Source organism: Oryctolagus cuniculus, chromosome 2 (genome assembly GCF_051225735.1).
Source record: "Oryctolagus cuniculus isolate XC-2025 breed Fujian yellow rabbit chromosome 2, ASM5122573v1, whole genome shotgun sequence".
Taxonomy (NCBI): domain Eukaryota; kingdom Metazoa; phylum Chordata; class Mammalia; order Lagomorpha; family Leporidae; genus Oryctolagus; species Oryctolagus cuniculus.
This window is the reverse complement of record NC_142868.1, coordinates 64,140,097-64,153,130: the sequence shown is the minus strand read 5'-3', so window position 1 is coordinate 64,153,130 and position 13,034 is coordinate 64,140,097. Positions and strand designations below refer to the sequence as shown.

Genomic DNA, 13,034 nt, shown 5'->3' with positions numbered 1-13,034 from the left:
CCGCCATTGAGAAAACGCACTGAGCTATATCAAGAAGAGAAAAAAAATACCCAGGTACAAGTCTAATTCTCTAAGGTTGCCATGTAAGTGCTGCTCAGAAAGGATTAAGACTTCCCGAGAACAAGAGAGCTCCAAACAAATCACTTCCCAAGTGGGAGAAACACACACATGCTCTGTAATCCACTGTGCTTGGCTGCTTAGTCCTGCTAGAAAAGTCTCCCTGGCTAACATGAAGAGATCTTATATTTTAGAACTTCCCCATTCATCTAATTCTCCAGGAGAAACAAGTCTGTGGAAACACAATTGCTTTCATATGACCAGAAATAATATGAAAAACAGATCACTTCTACTACAGTCATTTACCCACAGCTAATTCGTGGAGCTGGAGAGTAGACGCAGTGGGCTAGCGGCTGCAGCTCAGTGAGAGGGCCTTATTTTGCCAGGACAGACAAGCTGTGTGTTTTGAGAAGCCTTCTGGGACATTTTATACTCTGGGACCTACCTTTTTTTCTTTAAAGAGGTCCTTTGTTCCTTTGCTTGCACAGAAGTTCTCAATAACTTTGTTTTGGAAGAGCAGGAAATCTAGGATAAAATAAATAAAATATATTAATTGGAAGAACATTTGATCAGATGTTTCAGATGAACAACTTTAGTTTTGAAACTGCTTAATAATTAAGAGGTACATTAAAACATGGTTAGTGCTGATTTATAGAAGTTAAACATAAAATGTTATTAATAATCATAGAAAGACTACTTGTAGGCTACCCAAGAGAAGTATACATTTCACCTGCTAACCTAGAGTCTTTTCACATTTTTTAGATGTTTAAAAGGAAGACATTTCTATAGCTTATTTATCTGTACAAAAAGTAAAAAGTAAATGAATTTAACTAAGAGCTTCTACCTTTCTATCCTGTTTAAAGACATTAGAGCTAATTCCAGTCCCCCATTATGGGAATTTGATCAAGGACACAAGATTCCTTATGCTACATGGTTTTCCCAGAGTCCTGGATTACATTTGCTACAGCGTGAATTCACAAATATTTGTTTTTTTGTAACATTAAGGAAAAAAAAAACACGAGTCCTCTGTTTTTGCAAGTTACTTAATCATATTAAACCACAATCAGAGCTGATATAAGTACAATCCTTGAGTTTCACATTTTAGCATTTAAGTTTTTTGGAGTGCTTTCCAAGCACAAAACACCAAGTCCAACTCTCCAAGTTCCCTGCCTTTCCCTTTCCTCACCCTATGCTAATAAACAAAAAACCACCACAAAACCAAACCACAAACATAGACTATGGAAGGGAAACAATAATAAGAACTCAGAGATGACTCTGAGGTTTGAATCTTGCTGATGAAGAGATAACAGATATAGTAATTATCAAGAAAAGAGAAAGAGGGAGAAAATTAGTTTTTCAGAAATTTGGTGCATTTGGTTTTTCTGACACATGTTGAGAGGCTAGCTAGATGAATGAGCGGGTAGTGGATTAGTGGAAAATGTTGAGTTAGGAGGTTGGGAGCCCAGGACTAGTCATCAAGAGAGGGGAGAAGCTAACACAGAACTTGCAAAAACATCTACATGCAGGATTTTAGGGGGTGATAAAGAGGTGGTAAAGGAGACAGGAGTCCTGGAAGAGAAAGGAGGGGAACCAGGTCAGGGAGATGCTGGGGGAATGTGTGAGAAGAACGGATTGGTTAACAAGGTTGCATGCTGCAGGAAGGTTTGAAAGGATGAGAACTGTTGGAGATCCTGAGATCTGACTTCCCTGATCATCAAGATATTCTAATTAGACAGGGAGAAAACAAGCTAGATAATGTACTGAAGAGTGTTAGATGATGAAAAGAAGAGAAAAAGGTATTATAGACTTGGGATATTTTACTTTTGTGGTGATTTGGCTTTTGGTTGCTTAAGGAAGAATTTTTCTAAGTGTGCTAATAAAATGGGACAAGAGGCCAGTGAGTGACAGAAAGGCTGAAGATGCCAGAAAAAAGGGGACTGGGAAGGTAATTAACATGAGGGAAGGTGGAAACACAGGGGCTATGAAGGAGAGATTGGCATTTCTTTTTTGAAAGCAGGAAGAACATCATTTTTTAATATGGAAAGGGATAAAATTTGCGACTTGGGAAACCACAACATGTAGAAAAGGACTGGAGAGGCTGATTGGGTAATCTGCTTAGGAGTTAAAAATTAATGCAGAGGATGTTTGGCCTATCAGTTAAATGCCAGTTGGAACACACACATCCTGTAGCAAAATGTCTGGGACAGAGTCCCGCCTCTGTTCCCAATTCCAGCTTCCTACTAACACATTCTATAGGAGGAAGCAAGTGATAGTTCAAATAGTTGGGTAGGGACCATTCTCATGGGAGACCTGGACTTAGTTTCTAGCTCCTAGCTTTAGCGCAGCACTTGGGGAGTGAACTAGCACATGAGAAGTGTCTATCTGTCCTCTCTCTGCCTTTCTAGTACATAATACATAATGCATAATACATACCAAATGTAAAAAATCAGTAGGAACACATGGAGAAGTGAGACTAAATAAAATCGGCTTATTCTGGACCTAGTTGGGAAAATTTCATGATTTTTCTAAGATATTCTGCCTAAGGCATCAAGTGAGAAAAATAAAAGGTGACACTACCCTAAGGGGAGGATAGGCTTTGCAAAAAAACTAGAAAGACACATATAAAATATAGAAAAGAAAAACTACGAATTGGGGAGTAAACCAGTAGATAGATGATCTCTCTCTCTCTCTCTGTCTTTCAAATAAATCTTTTAAAAAATAGGCTGTAGGCTCTGGGATATGAAAAGAACAAAGCTGGGGACCCCATTTCCAGGGACCTTACTGACAGAAATTTTTGGCAAAGAACTGAATAAAGAGCAAAGACTCCATGGGACCAGAGGAGGGAGGACAGGGACACCACTGCAGCCAGCTGTGCAGCACAGCCAGCTGCCAGCTTTCATCACACCTCAACATAGGAAAAAACGGCTGTGCCCCCTGCTGCTCAGTTTTAGCTGAGATGGAGTTCCACAGCCAAGCATTGACTTTTACTTCAGCTTGGGGAGCTGACTGGGGTTTGAGCAACTGCCAGGCTTGGTACAGAGAAGTCAACTTCCTTCTTCCCCTCCCCAACTCCTGGAGAGCCCCATACTCAGCAGCGAAAAGTCAGGCAGTGCTTCTCTGTTTTGCTTCTACCAGTTTCAGAATCAGAATCAGGAGAGTTACCATCTTCTTAAAGAGAAATGAGAGGACACTGCTGCAGCGTATGCCACTGGTGACACTGTCTGAAAGAGAACCTTGCCGACCACATCTACTTTGAATGTGGCCTAGAGTGCTAGCAGGGGACAGAGTGCTCACCTAAACCCATGAAGCCAGAGAACACTGCCTGCTTCCTATCCCACCAATAATGAGTCCCATTGAATAGTAGGGAAGAAGCATCATCTTAAAAGGCAAGTACTGGCTGCCTCGGGTGGAGTGCATGTGACTAGGGGATTTTATCTGAGGGGTAAATCCCTTCTTTCCATTGACTTTGAGTCTGGCATGGAGGGTTGGCAGGGTGTAGGGCAGTAACTTAAACATGTGAGATGCTCCCCTAACCTCCCCTCTACATCACTGGTGTCTGTTTAAGTTGCCAAGGTGGAACACTAGAAGGCATCTAACTTGGAATGCCTTGCTCTCTCTGTGGATGGAGCAGCCTTGTGGGGCTGAAAGTGGATCTCCTATTCCCTGTGACTGTGTGGTGTGGCTGTGGGAATTCTGCATGATAGGGTGTGGAATGCAGCTGGGTCTCTGTGCAATCACTGTGTCTGGCTTCAGAGGCTTAGATTTCCCTGAGTGCTTGGGGTGGGTCACTGCAGAGGATTCTGTACACAGGCAATCAAAGCAGAAATAGACAAATGGGATTACACTAAGTGAGAAACTTGAGCACTACAAAACAAAACAAAACAAAACAAAACAAAACAAAACTCAGCAAACTGAAGAGGCAACCAACAGAATGGAAGAAAATATTTTCAAACTATGAAACTGATAGAGGATTAATATTCAGAATCTATAAAGAGCTCAAGAAACTCAACAGCAAAGCAAACAATCTAGTTATGAAATGGGCAAAAGACTTGAACAGGCATCTTCCAAGGAAGAAATTCAAATGGCCAACAGACACATGAAAAAATGCTCAAGCTCACTAGCCACTGGGGAAATACAAATCAAAGCCACAATGAGGTTTCCCCTCCACCCAGTTAGAAGGACTCTCAGACAGAGATCAACAAATAACAAATGTTGGAGAGGATCTGTGGGAAAAGAAACTCTAATGCACTGTTGGTGGGAATGTAAACTAGTACAGCCTTGGTGAAAGACAGTATGGAGATACCTCAGAAAGCTGAAAATAGACCTATTGTAAGACCCAGAAGCCCCACTCTTTGGCATTTACCTAAGGGAAATGAAGTCAGCATATGAAAGAGTTACCTTTACTCCCATGCATATTGCAGCTCAATTCTCAACAACTAAGATATAGAATCAACCCAGATGTCCATCAACTGATGACTGGATACAGAAATTATGGTACTAAGCCACAAAAAAGAATGAAATCCTATCCTTTGCAACAAAATGGGTGCAACTGGACCATTATACTTAGTGAAAAAAGCCAGTCCTAAATATGCACATACCATATGTTTTTCCTGATCTATGGTAATTAATAGAGTACCAAAAATGTAATGTATGGGAGAGTAATTGACATTTTGAGCTTTGGTGAGTTTTTTACAGCCCTTGTCTCTACTGTTTTGAAACAGTTTTTCCTTCATATATTTGTTGAACTCATTACTTAGTGTAGGGTTAGTTTTATGAGTATAAAGTAAACTGAAACTAGATCATTGTAAATATTAAGAGTAGGATAGAAGAGGAATGAAGAGGAAGGGTGGGAGCGGGGCCAGCAGGGAGGGTAGAATGGGAAGAAGTATCACTATGTTCCTAAAACTGTATACATGAAATACATGAAAGGATGAAAGTCAATTGGCCAGCAGACGCATGAAAAAATGCTCAGGATCACTGGCCATCAGGGAAATGCAAATAAAAACCACAATGAGGTTTCATCCTCCTCCAGTTAGAATGGCTATCATAAATCAAAAAACAATAAATGCTGGCAAGATGTGGGAGAAAAATGTACCCTAATATATTCCTGGGAATTTATCTAAGTGAAATGACAACAGCATATGAAGGTGTTATCTGTACCCCCATGATTATGCAGCTCAATTCACAATAGCTAACATATGGAATCAACCCAGATGCCAATCAACTGATGACTGGATAAAGAAAATGTTGTATATATACACTATGGAATACTACTCAATCATAAAAAGAATGAAATCCAGTCTTTTGTAACACAATGGATGCAACTGGAAACAATTATACTTTGTGAAATAAGCCAATACCTGATCTGTGTTTTCCCTGATCTGTGATAACTAATAGAATACAAAAATATATAATGTATATTAGCTAAATTGACATTTTTAGATTTGATTATTGTTTATTGCCCTTGTGTCTACTACTGGGGAATACTGTAATTTTTATTACCATTTGTTGAATTCTTTACTTAGAAGAAGGTTAACCTTATGATTATAAAATAAACTGAAAGTATGTCGATGCAAACATTAAAATAAAGAAGAAATGATGGAGGAGAGAGGGTGGACCATGAGGGTGGGGAGGGGGAAGGAGAGTAGAGTGGGAAGTATCACTATTCTCCTAGAACTATAGATATGAAATGCACAAATTAGTTCATCTTATATAATTTAAAATTATTTTAAAAAAAGAATTAGATGACAAATGGTAGAGCTAGAAACGTGCCATGGGACTTTAAATCCCATTAAGTTGGCATGTACAAATGCCATCTTACTAGTTAAAGTGATCAGTTTCAGTTCATAATTGATCATCAAAATAGGATTAAGTGTCAAAGGGATCACGTAAATAAGACCAGTGTCTGCTAATAATAAATGATAGAATTAAAAAGGAGAGAATGATCCAACACGGGAAGTGGGATACACAGCAGACTCATAGAATGGCAGATGTCCTAAATAGCATTCTGGCCTCAGAATCAGCCCTTAAGGCATTCTGATCTGGCTAAAAAGCCCATGAGAGTTTCTCACATGGAAAGCCAAGACACTGTGGCAAAATAACAACAACAACAACAACAACAAAAAACAAAACCTAAATGAAAGATCTCTGAGTAAGATCCCAGTGGAAAGAATGGGCCATCAAAGAAGGAGGTACCTCTCTCTGAGGGGAGGAGAGAACTTCCACTTTGATTATGGCCTTGTCTAAATAAGGTCAGAGTTTGTGAACTCAAGAAGCTTCCATAGCCTTGGCAGCTCATGACAAGAGCCTTGGGTGATTACTGACGTCATTAGTAAGAGTGTCAATTGTTAAACTGACAGGAGCTACTGTGTACTTACTCCCCATGTGGGATCTCTGTCCTTAATGTACTGTACTATGGGAATTAATGGTAAAACTAGTATTCAAACAGTACTTTATACTTTGTGTGTCTGTGTGGGTACAATCTGTTGAAATCTTTACTTAGTATATACTAAGTTGATTCTTCTGTATATAAAGATAAAAATGAATCTTAATGAAGAATGGGATGAGAGAGGGAGTAGAGGATGGGAGAAGGAGTAGGAGATGGGATGGTTTGTGGTTGGGAGGATGGTTATGGGGGAAAAACCGCTATAATCTAAAAGTTGTACTTTGGAAATTTATATTTATTAAATAAAAGTTTTCTAAAAAAAAGAATTAGATGACTTTGGAGACTGGACTGGATGTTTCAATTGATTAAGCAATTCTCCTTCTCTGTCTTCATTTATTTTAGGCATTGTGCCAAACACAAGATAGAGATTGGAAAGGGACTCTAAGATGAAGAATTTGTGGAGGGGAGAGGTTACAATCATTCTACCAATAGCCTTCTATCCCAGAATCTCTGTATACATACCATAGATGTATGTGTCCATGAATCAATCACCATACGATTATGTGTCTTACAGCATCATTCATGTTTGTCTTACCTCCCACATTAATTCCCTGATTTTTTTTTCACACAGCGGGTACCTGAAATAGGATCCTATGTGCATGTTCTCAATATTTTCATTTTAAAACCTTCACCCTCTTTTCAGACTGACTGCTGTGTACCTAAGAATGCTGTTTTGCAACAAAGCTGCTGTTGCACAGCAAATAATCGCTAGAGATGGACCCAAACGAAGGGAGCTTTCTAAGAAATATCAAGGGATGGGGGAGAGTGAATGAGCATCCTGAAATTGGAAATGGTTTCTTGAGCAGGGAAAAGTAATTCAACTCTGGTATGTGGCAATCTATGCCCACAGATCAGTATTCCTTTACTGGAAGAAAAAAATCATCTTTTAACCAAGAAAATAGGATTCAAACATCTGAAGGCATTCATATGTGAGCCACTGTGCATTGGAAAGAAAGGGCTGTGGAGGAAACGATTTAGCATTCTATAGTGCAGGACTTCAAATGGCTCCTGGAGCCCCAAGATATCTGAGGTGTTCCAGGGTTTCCAGGAAGTCGGATTTGAATTCTGGCTTTTGAAGCATATTTTTTAGTTTCTTGCAGATATTCAAGAAGTTATAGCTCTGCATTGGTCTTGACCTCAAGTCTGTGCCAGATGGTTCCACATGTAGTTGTTGAAGTGTGGCCCTACATCAGCAGGGTGTATGATGCTCTTGACACCTACAGCTCTCAGGCAACTGTTATCTTTGCTGCAACTTGTCCACCTCAGGCTTATAAGATGCTTAATGTGTAGGATCTGAACCCAAACTTTTTGTGAATAAACTCTGGCTCTGCTATGCAATGGTTGTGTCTGTGTGACCTTCAGCAAAACAGTTAAACTCTGTCTTCATTACTTGCTCTTTAAAGCAGGAAAAAAAATGATACCTTCTTATGGGTTTGTTATGAGGCTAAAAGGAGCTAACATTGGTAAAGTACTTAGAAGAGTACTAGCTAATTAAAAAAATAAATCTGTTATAATTATAACTTATAAAATGAAATAAATTAGTTTTTTCTATATAGCTTAAGTCATTGTTTTCGCAAAAGGAAAGAGACCTTTAAAATTTATTTGTCATTTATTTCCATTTTGTATGAATAGCAAAGAGAAAGAGAGACAGAGAAAGATCTTTGATCTGCTGATTCACTTTCCAAATTCCTACAACATCCAGGGCTGGGGCCAGGGCAAAGCCAGGAGCCTCGAACTGAATCAGGGTCTCCCAAAGGGTAGTAGGGACCCAAGTACTTAGGTCCTCATCTGCTGCCTTCCAGGAAGCACATTGGCAGGAAGCTGGACTGCAAGTAGAAGAGCCAGGACTTGAACCAGGCACTCCCATGTGGGATGCAGGCATCCCAAGTTCTGACTTACCCACTATGTCAAGTACCCACCCTAGAAATAAAATCTTGATCAATAAGAGGCAGTTTTAAGTGAATGTTTGTCAATAGATGTTTGAGATAATTTGAATTCAAGGTAAGACTAGTTATATTCTAGAATCTACTAACTTCTCAATTAATATAGATCATCTTGAGACAATTTAAGATGGAATAAGTATGTTGAAAACGCTCATTCAACACCACGTAAAGTAGAAAAAGGACGATGCCGGGTTTTGTTTTCTTCTGTCATTAGGTTTCACCCTTTGTAGTGATTAAAATTTTCTCAAATCCTCAGCATCTTTATGTAGTGAATATGCCCAATGCTCCCCACCAAGTTTCAATTTTATCTGGAAACAAAGCACAGTGAGCATAACAATAAAATGCAGATTCTTTCTGTGTAAATTGATTAGCTTAACACCATAGGAAAAATGTATGCAAACAAAATTTAACAGTGCCCATAAAAATAGAGAAACAACACTGTTCAAAGAAAGTCCCTGCTTGCTCTTGAGGCAGGAGCTCATCCTGCATTAGAACTGCTGCACGCTGTACTGCTGATACCAAATAATTACCTACTATGAAAATACAATTGATAGGAAAGTTTGGGAATGTAGTCCAGAGAAGAATCTAAATATGTACTTACAAGATATTTGATTAAGAAGCTCGAAGAGGGATACTGAACGAATTATTTGCAGTTCAACGGAATGAGTGTATAGATATATAGAACTCTGCTATCTTTATTTTTCCAGCCTACTATTCCAGATGAAGAGGAGCAAGATTCATTATATGAAGTACATGAGATATAAGAAGAGACATTGTAGATGATGAGAGCTATTTTAAAATTTATTTATTTAAAAGGCAGAGTTACATACAGAGAGGGAGACAGAGAAAGATCTTTCGTCTGCTGGTTCACTCCCCAAACGGTGGCAACAGCCAGGGTTGGGCCAGGCTGAAGCCAGGAGCCTGGAGCGTCATCCACATCTCCTACATGGGTACAGTGGCCCAAGGACTTGGGCCATCTTTTATTGCTTTCCCAACTGCATTAGCAGGGAGCTGGATTGGAAGTAGAGCAGCCAGGACTCAAACCAGTGCCCATATGGGATCTGACATCACAGGTTATGGCTTAACCCATTACTCTATAACACCAGCCCGTAGAGCCATTGCTAATGCAGTAGGAAATAGGCTGGCAAAAATACAGTAACTGTTGGCTGTCAGTACCATTTTAACGTGGGGTGCTGTGGCAGCAGTGGCTTAACCTGCTGCTTGGGATGCTGGCATCCCATATTAGAATGTTGGTTAGAATCCCAACTTTCCTGTTTTCCATGCAGAATTCCTACTAAGGCATCCTGGGAAGCAGCAGATGATTTCTCGAGTGCTCGGGTCCCTGTCACCTATGTGGGAGACCCACATGGAGTTCTGGACACCTGGATTTGGCCTGGCCCAGCCCTGGGGATTGTGGGCATTTGGGGAGTGAGCCAGGGGATGCAAGGTCTCTGTCATTCTCACTCTATCTCTGTGTGTCTTTCAAGCAGATGAAAATAAAATAAATATCGAAAAACATTTCAAAGGAATCTAGGAAAATATCAGCAAGAAAAACAAATTAGCCTTTTAAAGCTGTGATTGAAAAATAATTGTTTTATCAAAAAATTAGTAAGTTTTGGACTAACCATTTAAATGCCAGAATAACACCCAAAGAAAACAAGAATAGGGGCCGGTGCTGTGGCACAGTAGGTTAAAGCCCTGGCCTGAAGCGCTGGCATCCCATATGGGGCACCGGTTCTATTCCCGGCTGCTCCACTTCTGATCCAGCTCTCTGCTACGGCCTGGGATGGCAGTAGAAGGTGGCCCAAGTCCTTGGGCCCCTGGACCTATGTGGGAGACCTGGAAGAAGCTCCTGGCTCCTGGCTTTGGATTGGCACAGCTCCAGCCATTGCGGCCATCTGGGGAGTGAACCAGTGGATAGAAGACCTTTCTCTCTATCTCTACCCCTCTGTAACTCTGTGTTTCAAATAAATAAAAAAAAAATCTTAAAAAAAACAAGAATGGTAGTTCCTATCAAAACTTTCCAAAATTTGCTCAAATGAACTTTGCATACTACAAATATGAAATTGGAAGACTGAAATGCCAGGCTGGCGCCATGGCTCACCAGGCTAATCCTCCACCTTGCGGCGCCGGCACACCGGGTTCTAGTCCCGGTTGGGGCAACGGATTCTGTCCCGGTTGCCCCTCTTCCAGGCCAGCTCTCTGCTGTAGCCCGGGAGTGCAGTGGAGGATGGCCCAAGTCCTTGGGCCCTGCACCCCATGGGAGACCAGGAGAAGTACCTGGCTCCTGCCATCGGATCAGCGCCGTGCGCCGGTCACAGCGTGCCGGCTGCGGCGGCCATTGGAGGGTGAACCAACAGCAAAGGAAGACCTTTCTCTCTCTCTCTCTCTCTCTCACTGTCCATCCACTCTGCCTGTAAAAAAAAAAAAAAAAAAAAAAAATTGAAATGCCAAATTCTCAGAAAACTGTTGATAGTTTTTCACACAAATAGGATTGTGTGCTACTATTTGTCAGGTATTGTTTAAGGGTTTGAGACTATAAAGAACAGCAAAACTAGACACAACCTCTGTCTTTATGCACTTCAGAGAGATGTTAATAAAATTAAGAGAGAGAGAGAAGAGAGAGACAGACAGACAGACAGATGTATCTCCCATGTGCTGATTCACTTCCCAAATGGCTGTGCCAGACTGCAACCAGGAGCTGGGAACTCATTCTGGGTCTCCTATGTGGGTGGCAGGCACCTAAATATTTGAGCCATTACTTGTTGCCTCCCAGGGTGTGCAGCAGCAGGAAGCTGGAATGGAGTGGAGCCAGGACTTGATCCAGGTACTCTGATACAGAATCTTGTGTCTTAACCACTAGGCCAAAAGCCTTTCCTAATTTTATGAATTTTTATTTGATTTTTTAAGAAGAGTAACATGTTAGAATCAAGGAAAAAATTATAATACTGAAATATTCAGCTGTTACTCCATTGAAATAATTTGTTTATCCTGGCAATATTTTTAATAACAGGCTCCATTTGTTAATTTGGGTGCGTTATGTTTTAAATGCATATAAAACAGCAGTGATGAAACTTAAAAATTTCAGACTCAGTATGCAGAACAAAATAATTTAAATCACAAATCAAACTCTGAGTTATTTCTAATATAAACAAAGTTTCAAGTATTTCAGACTTTACAAAAAGTCACTGTAGAACAAGTCACAATGTTAGAAGATGCATTTGAAAAATGTTTTCTGCAAACAGGTTTAAATTCTATGAGCAATCTCTTGACCACTTCCCTCCAACTCGTATATTTCATCAATATAAAGAATGTGAGCTGTTAGATTTACGCATTAGATGACTAGAGGTCAATTTCCTACTACTGTTCTTTGAAACTTCTGGAAGCTTGAGTATAATTTTTAAAAATTGGATATATCCAATTTCAATACACTTTGGTGTACAGCTCTTCATAGAAGGATACTGTGAGGCTTATTAAGTGTTATGTATCATAGTTTAACTAACAAAATATTGCCGGCGCCACGGCTCACTAGGCTAATCCTCCGCCTTGCGGTGCCAGCACACTGGGTTCTAGTCCCGGTCGGGGTGCCGGATTCTGTCCCGGTTGCCCCTCTTCCAGGCCAGCTCTCTGCTGTGGCCCGGGAGTGCAGTGGAGGATGGCCCAAGTGCTTGGGCCCTGCACCCCATGGGAGACCAGGAGAAGCACCTGGCTCCTGCTATCAGATCAGCGTGGTGCGCCGGCCGCAGCACGCTGGCCGCGGCGTCCATTGGAGAGTGAACCAACGGCAAAGGAAGACCTTTCTCTCTGTCTCTCTCACTCACTGTCCACTCTTCCTGTCAAAAAAAAAAAAAAAAAAACCACGAACAAAATAATGTTTATAAATCAGTTACAGCAAGATTCAGCTACTTTAAATTGTTTTTGAGCACTAATAAGTGTGTTATAAACTACTTTTTTTGTAAGAAAAGGCAGAATTAAGAACACATATTGAATACATCCATATGTAAGCAAATAACCAGCCATCAAGATGCACCGACTCCTACACAGGTAGCACATGTAGGATACTTTTATATTGCTTGAATTGCTCTAATGTTTCAAGAAAAATGTTTCTCTTAGAATTTTGGATTCTGCATTTTCTTTCCAATCAAAAATTATTCTTTTCAATGTTGCCTTTTCCATAAAATCTATGTTTTACATTTGATATTTTTCTTCATTGTTAACAACTCATTTAAAAATGAAATGTATAATCATGAGTACATTATTGTAATGTTCTCTTACGGTGGAATAAAATAACTTGACAGAACAATAGCCTAAAGAATTAGTCCCCTTGATAGAAAGGGCCTATATTTTAGGCCCAAATAACTCCATTACCTCCATGGGGTCTGGAATGCTTCTAAATTATTTTATTATTAATATATCATATTCACGAGAACATGACAACCAATGGATTATAGCTACAATGGATTTTGGTACAGATGATTTATTAAACTACTACAATTTATATAAATGAGAAAAACAGTTCTTTGATCTTTAAAATAAGCCTCCTTTGTGTATGTTGTCCACAAAATACTCCCCTGGCATGACATGTGGAA

At 40.1% G+C, this 13,034-nt stretch overlaps 1 protein-coding gene across 2 annotated transcripts in view; it reads right to left on the bottom strand.

The window, feature by feature from the left end:
- Positions 1 to 504: 504 nt before the first annotated feature.
- Positions 505 to 13,034, bottom strand: part of LOC138848472 (uncharacterized) — a 749,635-nt gene continuing 737,105 nt past the window's right edge. The window contains exon 4 of one of the 2 annotated variants that reach the window (XM_089325513.1): positions 505 to 582. The gene's annotated coding sequence lies outside the window, so the exon portion shown is untranslated. The remainder of the gene's footprint in view (positions 583 to 13,034) is intronic. The other variant, XM_089325508.1, reaches the window with a different exon arrangement.